Source organism: Microcaecilia unicolor, chromosome 8 (genome assembly GCF_901765095.1).
Source record: "Microcaecilia unicolor chromosome 8, aMicUni1.1, whole genome shotgun sequence".
NCBI lineage: Eukaryota > Metazoa > Chordata > Amphibia > Gymnophiona > Siphonopidae > Microcaecilia > Microcaecilia unicolor.
In genome coordinates this window covers 155,262,085-155,271,522 of record NC_044038.1, presented here as the reverse complement: position 1 = coordinate 155,271,522, position 9,438 = coordinate 155,262,085, and the positions used below count along the sequence as shown (strand labels likewise).

Sequence of the window (9,438 nt, the reverse complement as noted above, 5' to 3'; positions counted from 1 at the left end):
GGGCCATCAGCAGCTGTACTGGAGCCATCCCTGGAAATTTGGACAGGGTTCCTGTTCTTGCCGTGTGTGCTCAAATAGACACCGGCTAATTCATAAATATGGACTGAATATGTGTCGGCAGTGCTCCAGGCAATATGCTAAAGACATCGGCTTTATCAAGCTTGTTCCGGTCCTGCTGCTCCGCTGTCTTCTGCTCCAGCTTGTCCCAGTCCATCTGTTCCAGCTTGTTCCAGTCCGTCTGTCCCAGCGTGTTCCAGTCCTGCTGCTCCGCTGTCTTCTGCTCCAACTTGCTCCAGTCCATCCGTTCCAGCTTGTTCCAGTCCGTCCATTCCAGCTTGTTCCAGTCCGTCTGTTCCAGCTTGTTCCAGTCCGTCTGTTCCAGCGTGTCCCAATCCTGCTGCTCTGCTGTCTTCTGCTCCAACTTGTCCCAGTCCATCTGTTCAGGCTTGTTCCAGTCCGCCTGTCCCAGCTTGTTCCAGTCTGCCCGTTCCAGCTTGTTCCAGTCCATCTATTCCAGCTTGTTCCTGTCCGTCTGTTCCAGCTGGTTCCAATCCGGCTGTTCCAGCTTGTTCCAGTCCTACTGCTCCAGTCCATCTGTTCCAGCTTGTTCCAGTCCGTCCGTTCTAGCTTGTTCCAGTCACATCGCATCTGCCCCAGCCTACCTGCCTGCCTACCATCAACCAACCTGCCTGCTTGTCAGCCCATCAACTTGCCTGCTTGTCAGCTCATCAACTACCTGCCTGCCTTCAAGCCTGCACAACTACCTAACTCCCTCCCCGCCTGCCGGCTTGCCAGCCCATTAACCTACCTGCCTGCCAGCTCACCCATCACCTGCCTGCCTCCCAGACCATCAACCTCCCTGCCCCCTGCCCATTAACCTACCTGCCCTTCTGTTCCAAGTTATTGCCTGCTGTTCCAGTTTTAAGCCTCCAGTCCGGCTTTCCTGCTCTATCTGTTGCTTAACACCTCAGTCACTATATATGCATCCGTAAACACCTCAGTCACTACTGGCTCACCCCCGATGACTCTGCCTCAGTCGCGGCCCTATGCCATGGAGGTTATCTTTTCTCCCACACTCCCCACCCAGTTGGCTGCGGAGGAGGTGTCGGGTTACTACTTTCGCCCGCCTGTAGTTTTCAACCCCTCCTCCTACTGCAGTCTCACTGCTTCTCATCCTCTGAAGTTCACTCCATTCGTCTATTCTACCCGCTGCCACTCAGAGTTGCAGTCATTTACCACCCCCCTGATAAATCCCTCCCCTCCTTCCTTACTGACTTCGATGCATGGCTCTCCATTTTTCTTGAACCCTCATCTCCGTCCCTCATTCTTGGAGACTTTAACATACACGCTAATGACCCATCCGACTCTTACGCTTCTCAGTTCCTCACTCTGACATCCTCCTTCAACCTCCAGCTGAGCTCCACCACCCCTACTCACCAAACTGGCCATTGTCTTGACCTCGTCCTCTCCTCTACCTGCTCACCCTCCAACTTCTGCGCCTCAGCTCTTCCTCTCTCAGATCAACACCTGATCACCTTCACACTTCATCACCCTCCCCTTCAGTCCCGCCCTACACTAACCACTACTTTCAGGAATCTCCAGGCCGTCGACCCTCCCACCTTATCCTCTAGTATCTCTAATCTCCTCCCCTCCATCATGTCCTCCGAGTTTGTCGACAAGGCTGTCTCCGCTTACGTCACTCTCTCATCTGCTCTGGACACCCTTGCACCATCCATCCCCCGTCCCACAAGGCGTACTAATCCCCAGCCCTGGCTGACCCCTTGCATCCGATACCTTCGCTCCTGCGCCCGATCTGCTGAACGCCTCTGGAGAAAATCTCGCACCCATACCTACTTCATTCATTACAAATTCATGCTATCCTCCTTCCAGTCCTCACTATTCCTTGCCAAACAGGACTATTACACCCAATTAACTAATTCCCTCAGCTCCAACCCTCGTCGTCTCTTTGCCACCCTTAACTCCCTCCTCCAATTGCCCTCCGCTCCCACCCCCCCTCACTCTCTCCTCAATCACTGGCTGACTACTTTCGCGATAAGGTACAGATCAACCTCAAATTCACTACCAAACCACCTCCTCCTCCTCACCCTTTAACCCATTCCCTCAACCAACCAACCCAGGCCTCCTTCTCCTCTTTTCCTAATATCACTGAAGAGGAAACCGCCCACCTTCTTTCCTCCTTGAAATGCACCACCTATTCCTCTGACCCCATCCCCACCAACTTACTTAACACCATCTCTCTTACTGTCACCCCCTCCATCTGTCATATCCTCAACCTCTCTCTCTCCACTGCAACTGTCCCGGACACCATCAAGCATGCTGTAGTCACACCACTCCTCAAAAAACCATCACTAGACCCTACCAATCCCGCCAACTACTGCCCCATCTCCCTCCTACCCTTCCTCTCCAAGATACTTGAACGCGCCATTCACAGCCGCTGCCTTGATTTTCTCTCCTCTCATGCCATCCTCGATCCGCTTCAATCCGGTTTTCGCCCTCTACACTCGACAGAAACGGCACTCACTAAAGTCTGTAATAACCTGTTCCTTGCCAAATCCAAAAGTCACTACTCCATCCTCATCCTCCTTGACCTATCCGCTACTTTTGACACTGTCAATCATAATTTACTTCTTGCCACACTGTCCTCATTTGGGTTCCAGGGCTCTGTCCTCTCCTGGTTCTCCTCTTATCTCTCCCACCGTACCTTCAGAGTACATTCTCATGGATCTTCCTCCACCCCCATCCTGCTCTCTGTTGGCGTTCCTCAGGGATCTGTCCTTGGACCACAATACTGGAGAGCAGCAAAGAAATAAAACCCAAAGGGTAAGATAATTTGCAGTTCTTAATGAATATAGGTAAAGCCCTCAGAGACCAAGGATAAACCGAGGTCTGACCAGCAAGACTTTAATATCTACAACAGATTATGCGGTCTGCGGTCCTATCTCGTTCATAGGGCTATGTTTTACCCATATTACTTTGCTTATGAACAAAAAATCATTTAAATAAATGTATCAAAACAATCAGTCTTATTGCTGAATATTTGTTAGATAATACGATATAGATAAATGACAGGAAAAACTTCAAAACTTAGCTTTCACTATTCAATTTAAGACTTGCTTAACCAGAGGGGTTATTGCACTACTTCAGTGAAAGCTAAGTTTTGAAGTTTTTCCTGTCATTTATCTATATCGTATTATCTAACAAATATTCAGCAATAAGACTGATTGTTTTGATACATTTATTTAAATGATTTTTTGTTCATAAGCAAAGTAATATGGGTAAAACATAGCCCTATGAACGAGATAGGACCGCAGACCGCATAATCTGTTGTAGATATTAAAGTCTTGCTGGTCAGACCTCGGTTTATCCTTGGTCTCTGAGGGCTTTACCTATATTCATTAAGAACTGCAAATTATCTTACCCTTTGGGTTTTATTTCTTTGCTGCTCTCCAGTATTGTGGTATTAGATTACGGAAGTAAGGAGAACAGCTCATACTGTTTTTTTGACAAGAGCTGTCCTTGGACCCCTTCTTTTTTCAATCTACACCTCTTCCCTGGGTTCGCTGATCTTATCTCATGGTTTCCAATATCATCTCTATGCTGACGACACCCAGCTTTATCTCTCCACACCAGACATCACTGCGGAAACCCAGGCCAAAGTATCGGCCTGCCTGGATGTCCAACCGCCACCTGAAACTGAACATGGCCAAGACAGAGCTTATTGTCTTTCCACCCAAACCCACTTCTCCTCTCCCTCCACTCTCTATCTCAGTCGATGGCACCCTCATCCTCCCCGTCTCATCTGCCCGTCATCTTCGACTCCTCCCTCTCCTTCTCTGCGCATATCCAGCAGATAGCCAAGACCTGTCGCTTCTTTCTCTATAACATCAGCAAAATTTGCCCTTTCCTCTCTGAGCACACCACCCGAACTCTCGGCCACTCTCTCATTACCTCTCGCCTTGATTACTGCAACCTACTCCTCGCTGGCCTCCCACTTAGCCATCTATCCCCTCTTCAATCCGTTCAGAACTCTGCTGCACGTCTTATCTTCCGCCTGGACCGATATGCTATTATCACCCCTCTCCTCAAGTCACTTCACTGGCTTCCAATCAGGTACCGCATACAGTTCAAGCTTCTCCTACTAACCTACAAATGTACTCAATCTGCAGCCCCTCATTACCTCTCTACCCTTATCTCCCCTTACGCTCCTATCCGAAACCTCCGCTCACAGGACAAATTCCTCCTCTCTGTACCCTTCTCCACCACAGCCAATTCCAGGCTCTGCCCTTTCTGCCTCGCCTCTCCCTATGCTTGGAATAAACTTCCTGAGCCCATACGCCAAGCCCCCTCCCTGCCCATCTTCAAATCCTTGCTCAAAGCCCACTTCTTCAATGTTGCCTTCGGCACCTAACCATTATACCTCTATTCAGGAAATCTAGACTGCCCCAATTTGTTTGACTGCACATTTTGTCCATTAGATTGTAAGCTGCTTTGAGCAGGGACTGTCCTTCTTTGTTAAACTGTACAGCGCTGCGTAACCCTAGTAGCGCTTTAGAAGTGTTAAGTAGTAGTAGTTCTGAGTTCCCCATTGCATTCCCTAAGAAAAGCAAGACTACAGGTCCCAGCATGCACTGGGATAGATCCAGGATGGGATCAACTCTGTCCTGCTAATCTCACTGCAGGTAAAAGTATGCACTGATGTTCTTAGAGTTTGTGTGGCTTTCAGGACCTATTCTACTCTGACTGCCCCGGGTAACTGCCTACTCTTGCCTAATAGTTTGGCCGGCTTTCATTATCAGGTCAATATAGGGAGCAGAGAGGAAATGCAGGACCCCACCGACTTCCTTGCTGATGAGGTGGCACCAGGCGAGGGAGGAGGGGTTCAGGTAGCAGGTCTCTTTGATTGGCAGTCATTCAGGGGTGCTGCTGTTTTAAACATAAAAATAGCCATACTGGGTCAGTTCTATGGTCCATCTAGCCCAGTATCCTGCTTTCAGCAGTGGCCAACCCACGTCACAAGTACCTGGCAGAAACCCAATTAGTATCAACATTCCATGCTACCAATCCCAGGGCAATAAGTGGCTTCCCCCACGTCCATCTCAATAACAGACTATGGACTTTTCCTCCAGGAACTTGTGCAAACCTTTTTTAAGGCTACCACATTCTTCGGCAGTGAGTTCCAGAGCTTAACTATTCTTTACGTGAAAAAATATTTCCTCCTATTTGTTTTAAAAGTATTTCCCCTAGTCATTGTACTTTTTGAAAGAGTGAAAAATCTATTCAATTTTACCCATTCTACACCACTCAGGTTTTTATAGACCTCTATCATAGCCCCCCTTAGACATCTCTTTTCCAAGCTGAAGAGCCCTAATTTCTTTAGCCTTTCCTCATACAGGAGGAGTTCCATCCCCCTTTATCATTTTGATTGCTCTTTGAACTTTTGCTAATTCCGCCTGAGGGGACCTGAGCCCAAAATGGTGGTGGCTACACTAGAATTAGTAGGAAAAGCTAATCAGGCTAGTTAAGGCCACCGAGAGATAAAGCTGGTCCCGGGGCAAACAGTCTTCAGGGCCCCGCCACTGTCCTTCAGCAATGAACGAACGAGTGCTTTGCTGGCTATAGGTCCTTCTTCTTGCCATGTCCCACCTCCTGATAATTAAACTTCCCTATTACCACATAGACAGGCCACGGGAGGAACCTGTTGCCAGCAGAGAAGTCTCTTTTGATGGCCAGCGCCAGGCCCTCCTTGGAAGCTGGGCTCTGGGAATCCTGCCCCCCTCCCACCCCCTTCTCTGCAGCCATAAGGCTAGTGTTCTCCTTCTTGGAGAATAACTGAAAGAAAAGGAATATGATATTGGTTTTTAAAATTCTGAGTGGTGGGAAACAAGTTTAATAGCTATACAAGGACTAGGGCACGCTATGAAACTGACAGCAGAAAATTTAAGAAGGTATTTTTCAGTTAACACAATCAAGGTGTGGAATTTGTTGTAGAAGGATGTAGTCGGATTTAGAAAAAGGGTTGGGCAAATGCATGGAGGTTAGCCAGAGAGATTTGGAGATCATCATATCTTTAGTGAGCAACAGGCAAGGGATCTCCTTATACACATCCAACTGATTACACCCAGGGGTGGACTGATAGTGCTCTAGGCCCCCAGGCAGTAACAGTCATTAGCCCCCCCCATCCGCACACCACAGCCCCCATCCACACCCTGCACACTAGTGCACCCTCCCGAGTCCTACCTTAAAGGACTCTAGTGGTTTAGTGGTCTCTTCGGAGGCAGGAAAGAACCCCATTCTTTCCTGCTCGCTGCTGCTGCTCTGCCTGACGGCACCATGTTTTCAAAATGGCTGCCAAGCATTCCTGTTGTAGCCTCGCAAGTCTCAGCAGTCTTGTGAGACAGCTACAGGGAAGCCTCAGCAGCCATTTTGAAAATGCAGTGGCGCTGGGCAGAGCACAGTGGGGATCTTTCCTGCCCACTTAGAGGCCACTAGACCACCAGGGCTCTTTAATGTGGCACGGGGGGGGGGGGGGGGGGGGGGAGGGGCGTAAGAGAGCTTCTGGGCCCCCCCAAAGTGTTCAGTCCACCTCTGATCACACCTGAGGTCCTGTGACTGGTATGGATTAACTAGAAAGGGGGGGGGAGAAGAGAAAGGAGGGGATGCATATGTACTTTGTTGCATGCACACTCACACGTACTTGAAGATACATTCTTTGCCCTCTAGATGAAAACCCTTTCTTCCCCTTCACAATTTGCTTTCCCTGGGGCTGATGCAATAAAGTGCACTGAGTTTATGGCTAATGCAAGGGGACTGCACTTATAATGCACAATTTTGTGGTTGCACATATACGGAAAAGTAGACCCTGCATGAAGCCTTGTGTTAGACACCAGCAACGCAGCATATTTAAATTTGTGGTAATGAGCCTATTAGCCATTTTGTGCAGATTGAAGCAGTGCACAACACTGGGGCTTTAAAGATAAGAAAAAGGTAAAGGGTCATGGATTTGATATACTCACATTTTCCGTATACATCCAAAGTGGTTTACAGTTATTATATGCAGGTACTTTCTCTGTCCATAGTGGGCTCATATCTAGGAAAGCCTGAAATGTTAGCTTGTTCTTGTGTAGTCACAGTAGTGGGGGTTTCACGCCTGTTTCTTCTTTTTTTACTATCAGCACATAAGACTTGCAATTTCTTTCTTTCTTTTTTTTTTGGGGGGGTGGTGGTGGTGGGGAGGGGTATCACAAAGAGAATACACAAAAATGTACAGAAATGAAGGGAAGTATGCTAGAAGAGCTGGATGTTGAGAGCACACGGTTTTGCGCTAGCCATAGTTAGAACTGCACGTGTGTTGGAATTGTATCGGCAATTCTGCATGTAAATATTCTGGCAGGTGGGAGCTGCTCTTCCAGCCACTGACACCAGCAACATATGTCCGGTTCTTGTGCAAAAACTGGGCACGGCTCCTACAGCATTCAGAAGGCCTGGGGGGTTCCATAGAAAATATATTTTATTTATTTATTACATTTGTTCCCCACGCTTTCCCACACATAGCAGGCTCAATGCAGCTTGCATAGTAACAGGTAAACAGAGTTACAAAGTCTTTAAGAAGATTATACAAATTGTAGTAAACGTAATAATAAAGGGGTAAACTGATGAGTAAATTGAGCATAGGAGGGATTGAGTATAGAAGGAAATGAACGTTAGGAGGTAGGCTTAGGGAGGATGGAAAGAGAAAAGATAGGGGGTAGCATATGGGTATGGGAGACATGGTCAGTGTACAATTGTTGATATTTATATTTTGCTCACACCTTTTCAGTAGTAGCTCAAGGTGAGTTACATTCAGGTACTCTGGATATTTCTCTGTCCCTGGAGGGCTCACAATCTAAGTTTGTACTTGAGGCAATTGAGGGTTAAGTGATTTGCCCAAGATCACAAGGAACAGCAGTGGGATTTGAACTGGCCACTCTGGATTGCAAGACTGGTGCTCTAACCACTAGGCTTGGGGATCTGTGCCAGCCAAGGCAGTAATTGTTTATCTGTGGATGTGGGCAGATATGAAATGCATATGCTCACCCATTCCACCCTAGGCCCACTCAGAAATTTCTTTCTGCTTCTGTCACTGCTTCCAGCACACAGGCAGATGTGTGCACAAGCAACTCTGGATAGTAATACCATTTATTTGTGCTCAGACCTAGGCATAGTTCTAGCTGCTAGAGCAGAACCGTGTGCATGAGGCAGGTGTGCTGTACTAAGTTTTGTGCAAGTCCTATTTCCATATAATTTGCTCGCTGTGTGCACTGGTGAACAAAAATTGTTACTACACTTACTTTCATTAGGAAGCCACACCCTAAAGCATTAGCTCATGGTTCTAACACAAGCTTACTGCTTTGACTCCTCCCCTTCTCACTTTTGAAGCTGCGCCTGACCCAGATCAGTTTGTCTATTACAGCCACTTCCTCTTTCCTCTGACCCTCCCCCCTCCAGGCAGATTCAGCCACCACTACCACCATTTCCTATGGCCTCTGTGTGTGCATGCTTCTGCTTACTTCCAGCTTCTGCTGCTGATTCAGGTAAAACCCTAAAGGGTCTAAGTATGAAAAGTGACCAGGACAGGCTACTATTAGACACAGGATGTTGGCCTCATTGACTTGACCCAGAATGTCTCTTGTCCTTTTCCTGCACCTTTGCTTTCGGAGGATTTTCATTAGGAATTAGCTGAAAATGTTGTCCATCGCTTCAGAGTTACAGTGAACATCAGCACTTGGTCAAAACCAAATCTAGACAATTCTACCTAAAATAGACTGTGGATGACTGGATCTTTTGAATCAAGTTTTGTCCAGTGACAGGGACTGAAGGAGGCAGAGGTGACACATAAACAGGAAAGGAGGGAGGAAGGACAGGTCTGAGAATCCAGAATAGATCACCAGATCTGCAGGATCCTGGTAATGGAGGGGAGGCAGAAAACCAAGCAGAGGCAGTACATCTCCCTGCAGAAAATGCTTCTTGCAGTGCTGATGTGGAGCCAGGTTTCACCTGCAGCAGTCAAGTCACATCCAGAGGATACAAAGGCAATCTGTAAAGGAGGGGAGGGAGAAAATAAAGCAGAGGTAGCATGTTCATTTATTTAATTTGTTATATGCTATCTGCAAGCTTGAAAGTTATTGAAGTAGTGTATGTTCAGGTACGGTAGGTATTTTTCTGTTCCTGGAGGGCTCGAAATCTGAGTTTGACCATTAGACAACGGAGGATAGTGACTTGTTCAAGATCACAAGCAGCAGCAGTGGTATCTGAACTGGGCTCCCCCATTCTCAGCCTGCTGCTCTACCCATAGGTTACTTCTCCACTCCACACATCTCCCTACAGATAAAAGCTTCTTGTGGTAATAATGTGCAGCCCCCAGCCAGTCAAAGTCAGAGA

The 9,438-nt window shown here is 47.6% G+C and overlaps 1 pseudogene; it reads left to right on the top strand.

Moving 5' to 3' along the window:
• Position 1: 1 nt before the first annotated feature.
• LOC115476843 lies at positions 2-3,020 on the top strand (annotated as a pseudogene).
• The last annotated feature ends 6,418 nt before the right edge of the window (positions 3,021-9,438 follow it).